The sequence below is a fragment of the Cyanistes caeruleus genome, chromosome 1 (genome assembly GCF_971803275.1).
Source record: "Cyanistes caeruleus chromosome 1, bCyaCae1.hap1.1, whole genome shotgun sequence".
In the NCBI taxonomy this organism is placed as follows: domain Eukaryota; kingdom Metazoa; phylum Chordata; class Aves; order Passeriformes; family Paridae; genus Cyanistes; species Cyanistes caeruleus.
Window position 1 is genome coordinate 113,856,420 of NC_141701.1, and position 12,851 is coordinate 113,869,270.

At 36.9% G+C, this 12,851-nt stretch overlaps 1 protein-coding gene across 21 annotated transcripts in view; it reads left to right on the top strand.

The window, feature by feature from the left end:
• The window catches only part of TOP2B (DNA topoisomerase II beta), a 73,762-nt gene that overhangs the window by 15,960 nt on the left and 44,951 nt on the right, over positions 1-12,851 (top strand). The gene's annotated exons all lie outside the window — the stretch shown is intronic.

The following is a 12,851-nucleotide window of genomic DNA, read 5'->3' on the forward strand; positions in this document are numbered from 1 at the left end:
GAACTGGTGAATCCTTTTGAGCCTCCTTTCAGAGTACAAGCCCTGGCTGCCAGTGCAGAGGTGCTCCCCACGCCAGTAGTACAAGTGGATGCTCTCAGGTTTTGGTGAGACCTGAGAGAGGAAGGAGGAGCCAAGGTGACCTGAAGGGGTCTAGTTCAGCCCATCACTAACTCCCCTGCCTTTCTCTTGCTCAGCATAGATGGGTAACTTTAATGTTTAAGTGGAAGACAGTACATCTTGATGGAGAGGTGGTGAGGTATCTTTAATCAGACATGTGTGCTTTACAGAGGTGGGAACTTTTAAAGTTAAACAGAATAATAGCTAACTTGTTCCTGTCTACATCTTGGAGCTGTTGAAAAAGAAGTATTATTGGAGTGAACAAATCCTGTGTGTTCTGATGGTGGACTCTTTCCATGGCTCTAATTACTGCATTTTATGTTGGTAATTCTCCTTAATTTTAAGGAGCTGGCACCATGGAAAGGCATATTAAAAAAACGTGCAAGTTTCTGGGTGTGCCACTTGTAATCAGACAGTTTAGGCATGGGAACATGTCTAAGTTGAGAAGCTAAAGTTATTCTTTCTTTGCACAATACTTTGCAATCTTTGTCAACTATGGTCTTTGGATGGCTCCTCAGAATTAAGATTTTACCATCTAGGTTTGACCAAGTAATTGAAAGTTTTACAGCTCATACAGAAAACTGCAGAATGAAGTGTGAAAATTACTGAATAGGCATTTTTATGGAAACGTGTCCTTAAATGTAATGGGGTTGAAATTATGGTGAGTCAACAGTTTCCTACAACTGGAAATGATCAAACTTTTCATTCTCTAAAAGCAGTAAAACTTAGAAGTGTTTTTGTCAACTCAGAGTAGTTGTAGGGAAATAATCGGATTTTAGTTAAAGCTATGTTCATTTATTTTTTCAGAAAACAGTGGGGCATTCTTTCTTTCTCACATGTGCATTTTAAATGGTGAAGGTGGGATTTCTGAGCCAGCTCCTAAAACCAGACCTGTTCCATGTCAGCTGTAGAATACTGGCATACAAAAGAACAATATTGTTGTAGCACTGAATTGGATGGGGCCATGGCCAGTGTGCCAGGCTGGAAGAAATGTTGGTTTAGGTGGTTGTTCATTTGTAGGTGATCATATGCTATCTTTGAGGAGGGTGAGAGGTACAGAGGTAGGGACAGAATAGTTTCAGCTGTCTGACTTTAATCTGCTTGCCATATATCTGCTGGATATGAAAAAATTTGCAGTTTGGTTGTAAGTCGTTTTGAAACCACCTTGATTTCTTTAGAATTCTTGCTAGTGTGTTGAAACCACTAGGATGCTTCTCTGTCTGAGTAATGTATTCTCTGTAGTTTGTGGTTTCTTAATAAAACCACGAGTTAAACAATTGTAGGGTAACAGAAGAAAGTCTGGCTCTAAAGATGAGGAAACACTTAAAACTGGTGGGATGTTAATTTATGTTTCAAACTAGCAGATCCTGTGTACATAACACAGCTTTTTGCATTTTAGTAAAGAGTTGTGCTTGTAACTTCAGCTTTGGGTGTGATTCAAGAGCATGCTTGTAGGTAGGAAAGAATTACATGCAGTTATGAAAAAGGAAAGGTACTTCCTATAATAGAGAATTTACCCTAGAGTGAATTTCATAATGAGCCATCATATAAGCATCAGTTGATACCTGTTTTTACTTTTAAAAGCAAGAGGAGTTAAATGTTTATGGAAACAAACAGTAAGTCATCTGCATTTTCAACTGTAACAGAAGTTGAGGAAATATATCTAGTTAGGCACAATTACCAGTGATGGGAACACATGAGAGTATAATAACTAAAAATGTTTATTGGGAAAGTAATTTAGCATTATTTAACTGAAGACAAACCAAGATAACCTCTGATTTATACAATGTATTTGCTTGTTTTTTTAATAGCTTCTCTTTTTTTCTTCATCTGGTTGATTATTTTCTGAAATCAACTTGAAGCCTTGCACTCTAATAGTTGGTACAAGGTGGAGTTTTAACAGAGTAATATAAATTACTTTTAGCAGGTAATCGCCACATGTCACTCACAAAAGTGCTAAATTGTATTAAGAGTTAGTTACAAAAATATGGATTTGTAACTAGGAGAGTTTTCCTTGGTGAAATGTAATGGCATGTCCTAATGCTAGGAAAACTTACTGTGAACAAAAGAAATAATTCTTTAGTGTCTGTGTGTGTTTAGGACCTACAGAAAATGAATTGTAATGGCACAGTAATAGCACTTAATTTTATTGCATTTATTTATTTATTTACTTTGGTAAATATGCCTTTTATAGTGGAAGTGAAGTCATTGCAAGTAACACTGAGTATTTCAAACAAGCAACATTTAATCACTTCTGTCAGTGTTTTCAAGACTTTCTCCTCTACCCTAAGAGCTATATGAGCCTGATAAATGGAAGCTGAGAGTGCAGATAATAATTTAGGACTCTGAACTCTACTTCTACTTTCCTGTCCTTGGTGAAAGGGACAGGTTTTGGGGCTAGGAAATGCTAGCTTGAAGTGAATATATGCCAAGTGTTCATGTGACTTCTCTTTTGAAAAAATATCATTAATATCTGCTCCTACATGGAGTGGAAATATATATATTATTAGTAGATTAGTATTACTATTATTAGTAGATGGAAATATTGCATATATTTAGGTTATACTTGTTTGAATAAATACAGTAGATGTATATTGGTGAGTGAAAAGAACCAGCCTTTCAAATAATCTAAATTCAGATATAAGCATCTTTCAGAAGAATCAAAGTTTACTTTAAAAATAACTTCTAATTTAATACTGCCATTTTTTAAAAATCTGAAGAATGTATGTAATTGATAAGATAGTAGGCTCAATTTATTTTTTTTTAAAAAAAAAGCTCCAACAAATAAAGCCCAGACTAGTCCTTTTAAAGGGACCTTGTCTTTCTTTCACTGTTCCATCTGAAATCATGTACTTTTAACTTTAGAAAGGGATGACTTCCAGTTTGATTTGGCTTTTAATATGTTCTGAGAGGATTAAAGCAAGTCTTCCTTTTGAATAATGTCCGATAACTTCTAGTGACGTGCCATAATTCACTGGTTATGGCTTCTGCACTGGGCGGTTTCTAACTTTACGGGCAGGTTTCTTGTGTCTGAAATCTGAACTGGACCTCTGCTGCCCCAAGGATCTGCCCATCACTGCTACACTGAGCTTTGACTGTTCCTCTGATTTGGGAGCAGGGGCTTTTGAAAGGGAGCAACACAGGAATTCCCTTTTTCTGCCAAATATAGTGCTTGGAGGGAGAGCATTGGGCTCTGACGGCGTCCTCAGGAGTTGCATTGGGTTACCGCTCTATCACGGGTCTGTTTCTGTAAGCTGTCAGGGTTCTGTCTGCCTGAAGGACAAACAGTTGGCAGATATGGTCAGTAATATGACCAAGTCCTAATGAAATCTTGTTTTTTGAAATAAACATACTATCCTAGAGGTGAACCAAGGGTAAATAGTCCTTTATCCTTTTTATTTGCTGTTCATTTCAAAGGAGGAGTAGGTGGTTGAAGCTCCTATTCCTGAGTCCATAGACCTCTTTAGTTGCTTCTGCAGACCCAGGTTAAAGCTCAGAATTAGTTTCCTGTTCTTTCCATTAGTTTATCTGGATCAGGCCTTCTGTTTCTCTGCTGGCTGCAGCTGGGCTGGGACGCAGTTGTCACATATGTAACACTTGTTACATGTGCTGTTAGTTTGTCTTATCTTTCCTCTGCTACACTGTGGTGTCTGCAGAGCAGGCGGGGCATGGTGGAAAAGTCTTGTGTTGTTGCCAAGCCTTGTTTCAGTGCTCTTCTCTTGCTTTAGTATAAGCGTCTGTCTTTTGCTATTATGGTGACTAGAAAACTGGGAGGTTTTTTGTCCTGTGTGTCCTTACCCTTCCTCCCCCTCCCTTTTTCACAGCTATACAATGAAAGGAAGGTCGTACCTGAAATACTTGCCCCAGTGTATTAATATTAATATTTACTTTTACTAAACAGAATGCGTATTGAGCTATATAGTTACGTCCAGCAGTTGAGGGGAAGCAGCATTCCTTCCTGGTCTTGTTGTATTCCTGATTCCACTGCCCTTAAGGAAGCAGTGCTGTAATGGGATGTCATGACTCTCCTAGATATTCTAGCACCAGAGAGAAATGCTTGTGGCTCAATTGGGCGAGTCAGACACAATAGTTCTGAAGAGGGATTCCTCAGATGTTTTGGTTTGCCTCCCCCCCAAAAAAAAGTGGCTGCTTCTTACCCTACCCTCCCCACCACCATTCATTAAATACTTTTGTAGTCCAGTCTTCTTGTCAGAGTGCTGAATAATGCAGGATGAAAGAAGTGATAGAGGTGATATCAAGTGGAGGCTTGGTACTGGAACAGGATCAGGGCCACATCTTTGACAGCAGCTGTGTCCCACAGCTCAGTACATGCATCTGCAGCCTCTATTCTGAGCTGGGAGGAAACCTTGTCCTGGCATAGAGTGATGAATGCATAGGAGTGGGGAGCTAAATTGTAACCAAATCTAGGAAGGAATGTATATCTCAGTGTTTGGGGAGGAATTGATTTTAGAAGGTTTGTGGGCTATTACTTTATGTGTTTGGTGAGGAAGGGTGCACGTGCACTCTGTTAATGCTCAACCTGTGTGATTTGTGTGTGTGTACATGTAATTTCCAAGATGACTGTGCTGAATTAAAGAGAAAGTAAGGAATTGCTTTATTTGGACAGATAAAGTAACCTTTCCAAATAAAAGAACATGTAAGTAATCTGAGATAGACAGCTTAGGTCTGAAAAAATTACTGATTAAATTTAGTGTTTCATTTGCATTGACTTTATTTTTCCAGAGGTCTTTACCTTGCATCTAGATTGTCTTGTGTGTCTTTGTGCAAAGGCAGTCTGTAAATGCATGTTTATGTTTCTGTTAATGAAAAGCATATGAATGTGATTCATAGCTGATGGATGGGAGCAATTCTACCCCTGGGAGTGAGATATATTATAGAATATATATATAGAAAACTTAAGAATTAAAACTATTATAGAAAACTTAATTTACTGTTTCAAATGAGGAAAATTTCTTGCAAGCCACCCACAGTGGAAATATTATTCTGCGTTGAATGTTTTCAAAAGCAGATTGAGCAAAAAAAATTATGTAGTTCAAAATATGTATAATTGTGTGAAGACGTCTATTTTGAAAATTTCATGCTTGCAGACATAGTGGTGTCTTCTCAAGTACTTTTACTGTAACATTGGTATCTTCTAATATTCCAGATTTAAAGTAAATTCTAAATCAGGGCATAAAAAATGTTATTAGATAACTTTGAAAATAAATACTAAAATTTGATGTATGTTTTAAGTTCTAGCATTAAAAACAAGGTGTCAAGATCAAGCACCAAATATTTATTTCTATTGCAAATATAGAAAACTGTTGCACATAAGTAAGTTATAAACCAGCTCTTAAATAATTTCTATTCAAAAGTGTTTCCTAGCTGTTTTCTTCAGGTATTTCAGTAATGAGTACTCAAAAATTTGGTGTGAAAAGCAGAAAAATATTCTTCTTCCCCCTGACAAGTGAGCATCAAATCTGCTGTTTTTAAAATTTCAGTGTGATTGCAAGTGCTTTTACTCTTATGAACTAAGTCCTTTTAAGCTGTGTTTTGAAGTGAGTTGTTAACTTCTTCTATGATATCAGCTCATCTAGTTTCATTTAATAAAGCTATTTTAATATCCTGTCTGTGTCTCAGTGCAATTCCAATTTACATAGGAATACATTTTGCCACTGAAAATAAAGTACTGCTTCTATTTTTTTTTTATTTTTGAAAGTGATAAATCTGTGTATTTGTTACACTATGCACATCTAGCAATTTTAATGGGTTTTTTCAGCAAGTAAGAAAAAAGGGTGTTAGCCAAGTTAGTGTAAAATCTGCTTGAGCTAGAACATGTTTGAAGGGTTCAGACCTAAACACCAGATCTATATTTTCCTTTGGACATAATTAAAAAAGCTACCTTAAAGGAAAAAAAAATATAAATATGTAAAAGAGGATTAAAATGCTTAAACTACTATTTTTTTTTTTCCTGATTTGTGAAGTAGAATTGCAGTTGAGATATTAAACAGTCTCCTCTCATGGACCCCACATGTCTTGATTTCTTTTGCTCTTCTTTGGCGAATGAGTGGGCCTAGTTAGTATTGGGATTCCTGTTCCTTCTTCAGATAATAGAAACTTGTGAGGAAAGCAAATGTATGAAAAAGTGGGCAAATGTCTATATTAGTGAGGTGCCAGAAACTCACACCATCTTTCTCAATCTTTGAAGGAATCTTTAGGATAGAGTAAGAAATAAAATTTTCTGGTCATGACAAAGTACGTAAGATAACACTGAGGAGTTATTTTCCTGTAAATCAAAAGAAGCTGAGATAGAGGAAAAAAACAATAAAAAAAAATTCTTGCAACCAGATAACTTGATATGTAATGTTTCTATAAGAGCAGTTAGAATTCTGGGGTCGTCCCCTAAGCAGGGCATCTTTACTTATGAGAAATGGATAGGGTGAGCTTCACTGGAGATATTTCCAGCTGTGTAATCCATGGTAGCTCTGGGCTATTTGGAATTTTTAGAAGCTGTAGTGTTGTAGTGTGTGAACACTTCAGCCCTGTGTTTATTCCCTAGTTGTGTGCCGTGATATAAAGGCACAAGAATAGCAAGGTGTCTGGGGAAAAGTAACTTTGTCTCAGTCCAGCTGATGTAGAGAGTTCTGCTACCTGTAGTCATTCAGGCTGCTACTCCATGCGTCAGCACAGAGCTTTTTGTCAGCTGAGGTAGTATTTTCTGTCATACTACGTTTAGTGATCCTAACTTAGTGTTTTCCATCGCTCTTGTGTTACAGCATCATCATGGGAACGTTGAGATGTCATGTCACAATCTTGGAGTAAAAGGGAGGCAAGTTGCTTGGAAGAGAGTGGTTGCAAGAAGGAGTTATTCTTTTTTGGTATTAAGCAGATGCAGAAGAGGGTTTTTCTTAAAATCTCAAATAGGAGACTGTAAGAGCATGTGAGAAATTGGCTGGGGGCAGAGGAAGAGGTTCCATACTGGTTTGCGGGGGGGGGAGAAGCAAGTGGTCCAGATGCTTGAGAGAAAACAGATCTAAAATTGTATCATGTTAACATGATTACCTGCCCTTCCTGGTGTTAGTTAAGTCTTTCAGGATATGCCATGTAGACTTTCTTCTTTGATAGCTGAGTGATAAGCATACATGTCAGGTAATAGGTGATGAAAATGCAAAACAATTTAAAAATTAATTTCCAAATATATTTGAAGTTATTTTATGAGTCTTTTATATGGTACCTTTTATGGAAAGGTTGATTCTTCTGCCTGCCAAGACACAATTCTCAAATAGCAAATTAAAGGGTACAGTTTTGATGATCTTCAAGATTGTCAGCACTTTTAATGAACAGTCCTGAAAGATTTTTCCTAATGGCTTCTGCACTTGATATGAATGTTGTTGTGGGAGGATGAGTGGCTGAGGAAGAGAAGGGAGTTTTAGAACAGCGTTAAGTCGTTATTGACTCATTGATGCATCTGTTTTCTTCCTTCTGAATTGCTGTCAATGTCTGGAACACCAACCCTCTGTTCCTTTTTTGTGGAATTTACTACAGGATTGAGACTAGAATTTTTAGTATATTTATGAGGCTTATAAAAGATTTCAAGGCTTGTAAAGTCTCCAGAGGAGGAGTAGATGTTGCATAGTAGGAACTGGGTAATTAAACTCCAGCAACTATTTTTTAAAGGAACACTGGATTCATATTTGTCTTAATATGGCAGAAGAAAATAGATTTTTAAATTAGGGAATACCAGAAAATGTGGCTGTATTATCATAGGTGCTTCTAATTATAAAAAAGTAGTTTTTAGTGTGGACAAAATGTAGTATGGGGTATTGAATGTGTAGAGTTTGTTCAATGTTTGAGATAGTTTTTTTGGAAGGAAAAAGGAAAAAAGCTTATTCTGTGTGGTCCCTTGTGTTAAGTAAATATGTTGCAAGTAAATATATTGCTTTTCTGTGGAAGGTTCCAGGGAGCAGACTTCTAATAGTTTCTATTGATCATATTGCATTACTTTTTAGGGCACCATGTGTGTTAAAAGTATGAAAATCCAATGTATCACAGTCAAGGTATTTTAGTATTTCGAAGTAAGGTAGACAGGCAAATAACATAAAGGTATGCTATTATAAACAATTTCTAATATACTGATAGCTACATTCTAGAACATAAAGCTGTTGCATTGGTGAGAATTTAAGAATTTGCTTCTCTTGTTCAGCAGAGGATTGCTTCCCACTGAAGAGTGCAGTTGGATAAGTAACCTATGAATGATATTTGGGCTCTCCTCTATTACTAATGTGGTGTGACTGGTAGTCCTGAACCTGACTAGAAAAGTCTGGGTTTGGGGTGCTCTGTGAAATAAAAACTTCATGTATGCCAGTTAACATGAGCTCAAAAACTACCCTTTTGGGTTTGTTCTCCCCCTGTGCTGTCTTGCAGCATGAACATCGTGAAAGTTGCCTTAGTCCTGCCCAAAGCTTTTCCTAAAGTTTGTTTGTTAATAATGAAGATGGGTGAGCAGGGAAAAAATACCTTGCAGTGTGATATGGATTCAAGCTTCCATAGAACCCAGAGCAACTGAAAGAAAATATCACACTGCTGATGTGGTACTTGACATACAACCTGTATGGGTTTCAAGGATTTTGTTTTTCAGAAACAAAAATCTATCAGGTTGTGGCAAGTAATCCTTGCAGCTGGGAAATGGAAATGTGCTGGGAGTCTGGAATACTTTCACAGTGCTCAAACTAGTGATGCAGTAAAGCATTAGGAAAAGGTAAAGTATGTGCAAAACAATGAGTTATAAATTGCAGCAGATACTGATAACCTGAAGTGCAGATGTCTGAACTTCTAACTTTTTGATTTCTTGGCTAGTGGAGCTCTTGTGTGTGAGCTGGCTGGTGAAACAGTGGACCAAACACAAATGACAAAAGATTTGGTCATTCTGTCATCAAACAGCTTCAGCCAGTGGTTCCAAAGACTACTGTTAGCAGAATCTGTAAGAAAACAGTCATAAAGTGTCTTAAAGTATAACATTAATAAGTTCCTTTTTATGTTAGAGTACTTTTTCCCTTGTTTGCCTCTGAATTTTAGCTGAAGAGATTCTTAGACGATTAATCTATTACCACATCATCCATGGGTGTACTTTTTGATACTGTGTGAGTAGTGAAAAATTTAGTATTATAGTAGAACTTGACAGTGGATAGACAACTAAAAAAATTTCAGACCAACAGAAAAATTTAGCAATAAAATTCAATTTAATTGTCATCATTCAAGGGCAGATGCTTTTAAAGAACATAGAAAAGATCAGGATCTGAATGCATTGGTGGTTGTGGACAAGCCTGTGCCAAATAAAGCATAACTGTTGCTGTACTAACTTAATATGACTGAAAGTGAATTCATGTTTGAAACAATACACATAATTTTCTGGTTCGTAGTTACAGTGAGCATACATATTTGCACAAAGGTGTTATTCTTCAAAAAGAATTGAGAAAGATCCCTAAATTTTTGTTTAAATCTGGTGTGCCTATACGTTGTGTATTAATAATCCTAAAATAAAAATGATGCTACTTTTCTGATGCTTAGATATTTACTATGAAGATGAAGCTCTGTAATTCCTGGAGTGTTATTCCATTGTGTAGCTAAGCAATCTAGCAATACCTGTTGAAAAGTGTGGGGTTTTTTTAACCATATAATCCTAGTTGTATGTTTCTTCTCATTTCCTTGCACCACTAAGTTATCTGATTCTCTAGAAAGCTCGTTGAGAAAGGTGAGCTAGCGGACAACGGATTGCTTCTGGTTGATGAAGAATGGGGAAAAGCTATGTTTGCTTCCTGAACCAGATTGTTGTGAGGTGGATTTGATTCCACTATAAGGAATGGAGGAGGGAAGAAAGAAGGACTTTTGCCCTTTTGGCAGCAATTAATAGTTTTGGTTTTCTATAACAGGGAAATTTGACCATTCTGAAGCTATTCCATTACCGGATCATCGTCACTAAACTCTACGTAATGTGATGCTCTCAGAGTCCAGAGTGAAGTGTCAGAATCAGGGAATTAAAAAAAAAAAAAAGAAATTAAAAAAAAAAATAGGAATTTTAAATGAACAAATGGATTAGTCTCATTGGTGAGACTAGTTCTGGGTGAATTTTCCAAGAACTCCTTTCCATGATTAGCTTTGAGAAGGATGTGATAGAGAGATTTAGTTCATGTCACTAATGGTATGCAACAGTCTATGGAAATCTGCTGTAGTAAAAGGGAACTGTTACTTTTGTGTGTTTTCATCTTGGCAGGAGAGCCCAACCATTTGTTAAACACAGCAGGAGAGTGGTTTATTTTGAAACTCCCTCCAGTTTTGTTTTCATGGTGGGAGGTATTCTCAGCCAGAGCTGTCTTTGGGAAGATTGTAAAATATTTAGGTAAAATTTTATTCCTTGACTATTTTTCTAGGGCAAGAAGAGGCCATTATGATCCAGTATGGCACACTACAGTCAAGTACATGTTATCTATAGAATCCCCTAGCAATTATCATAATGCACCTATACACTTATTTTTTTGGAAGTATAGCATATCTCCCTTAGAAGAGGTAGTTTTGTTTTGAACTGTTATCCCTGGATTTCATTACTTAATTAACTTCCCAAGGTTTTACAGCTTAATTACACTCAAAATTTAATGTCTTGTCCCACTAAATGTGCTTATCTTACACTTTATTTAAGGAAATGTAGGACACGTGGCAGGTACTTTTCTAAATTGTTATGTCCCAGGGCTGCATTTGCCTACTCAGGAGTATGTATCAGGAGTATTCATTATATGGAGTAGTTTTATGCATTTACGTCAGAAAAGACAGAGCCAAAGGGAAGGAAACTTCTTGTTCACCTACATATTCTTTTCTAGGCTCACTTATGCCTGTCTGCCAATGTAGAAAATGAGCCCTTTTCATGCCTATTACCTAACAAGGGTAAGAAGGAATGGGCAGACGAAAGAAAAAATGGTTTGTTTGGGTTATTGTATGGAGATATTTTGCAGTGGAGGAGAATAAGACAGTGACCAATACACAATTAAGTTTGTGTAAGTTGGGAGAGACATTAATATTAAGATTTTTCAGGTTCTTCAACTTTCTATGGTGTGGAATTCTTCTACTTAAAGTAGATTAAAGAATTCATCTACTTCACTTAAAGTAAGGAGTCAAGCCAAGGATGTATATTCCAGATATGGCAAGTTTGAAACTGATGATGAAACCTGCCTTCTTTGTTGTAGCTTTACATGTTATTGTGTCTTTTGATAGGAGAAGCTTTTCTCTGGTGCTGCCAAACTCTCTAGGTTGAGTGTGTATTAAGATTTAGCTGTATTAAGTACAGCTGTTTGCAGCATAATTAACCAAACTCAGCACAGTGGCTCAAAACACAAAGGAAGATGACATGACCCAGTTTTCATTACAAAAAGGCAATAAAAATCTCTGACTTAATATGGATGTCATACATGCCTTGTTGTACATAGAAATATCAATGGGTGAGAACACAACATGGAAAAAAAAAGGAGGTAAAATGTGAAGAAAGAAGTTGCCAAAGCAAAATATGTGAGTTCATGGGTTGAAGGTAGACAGTAAAAGCCTTGTTGCCAAACTTTTGTCTATCAGTGGCTACTTGGGTTCTGGCTCTGGAGATCACCAAAGGAAAGAATGACTGCAGCTTTCACACATTAGTGGATAAATTCAAGGCAAAAACTACTTCAAAAGGGAAGCCCTTTCAATCCTTCTGGGGAAAGCAGTTGCCATGATAATACCTGTTTGTGACAGCATGCACAATAGTCGTGATGTGGTAACCTGTGCAGCAATTGCTGTCAGCTGAGAATTGGGGTTTTTCTATCCAGTTGTCACTCTGCTGTGTTAAAGAGCGTGTAGAAAGTTGGCACCATCAGAGGTCACTGTATGAAGTATGACTGCATATCTTTGAAGAAGGATGAACAATGCCATAAGTTGTAGCTTTCCAAACTGCTTAAGCATGGTCCTCCTGTTGACTTACCCATATGTGTGTATTTGTCATCAGTCTGGAGGGTTAGAAAGTCCACAAGATTAGTAAGAATTTGTAAAGTCTTGAATATCACAAGAGCATTGGGGAAGTCATACGCTGTGTCTAAAAAAAATAATTAAAAGTTGGCAAGATTAAAATTGCAAAGCAGACCTTGAACATTGGGTAACCTGTAAACAAACAAGCAAAAAGCAGTCTTACTGTGAAGCAGAAGACTTAAGCCCTTTGTGACACTTGGTTAATTCTCTTTAGGGGTTTTCTCATGAAACAACAGCTGGTGCTGTTTTGAGAAGTGTTATTGGAGCTTTAACAATACCAAGATCTTTAGTACAGGACAGAATACAAAAGGCATTCTTGAGACAATTCCAAAATATACAGCAGAGATTGTCAGTTAAACAGCACTGTGGTTAAGTGCTTGCCCAGTAAAAAAAAAAAAAAAAAAGGCAGGGGAGGACTTTCCTGTTGCATTTATTTATGTTTTAAGTAGTAGAAATTCAGAAGTTGGAAAGACTTAAATTTCATTTTGGTTTTTTTATGAAGGAACACAAAATGTGAAGACTGTGGGAGCTGTTTGTGTCCATAGATCTCCATCTTGTGTTTGGTGATGAAGATCCTCTTTTTTGGAATGAGTTCTAAGCATCACTTGAACTCTAAAAATGTCCATTTGAGATGAAGAGATTCAGAATTTGTTTTTTGGGTACAGCACAGCTCAAAATGCTTGGCCTGGGAA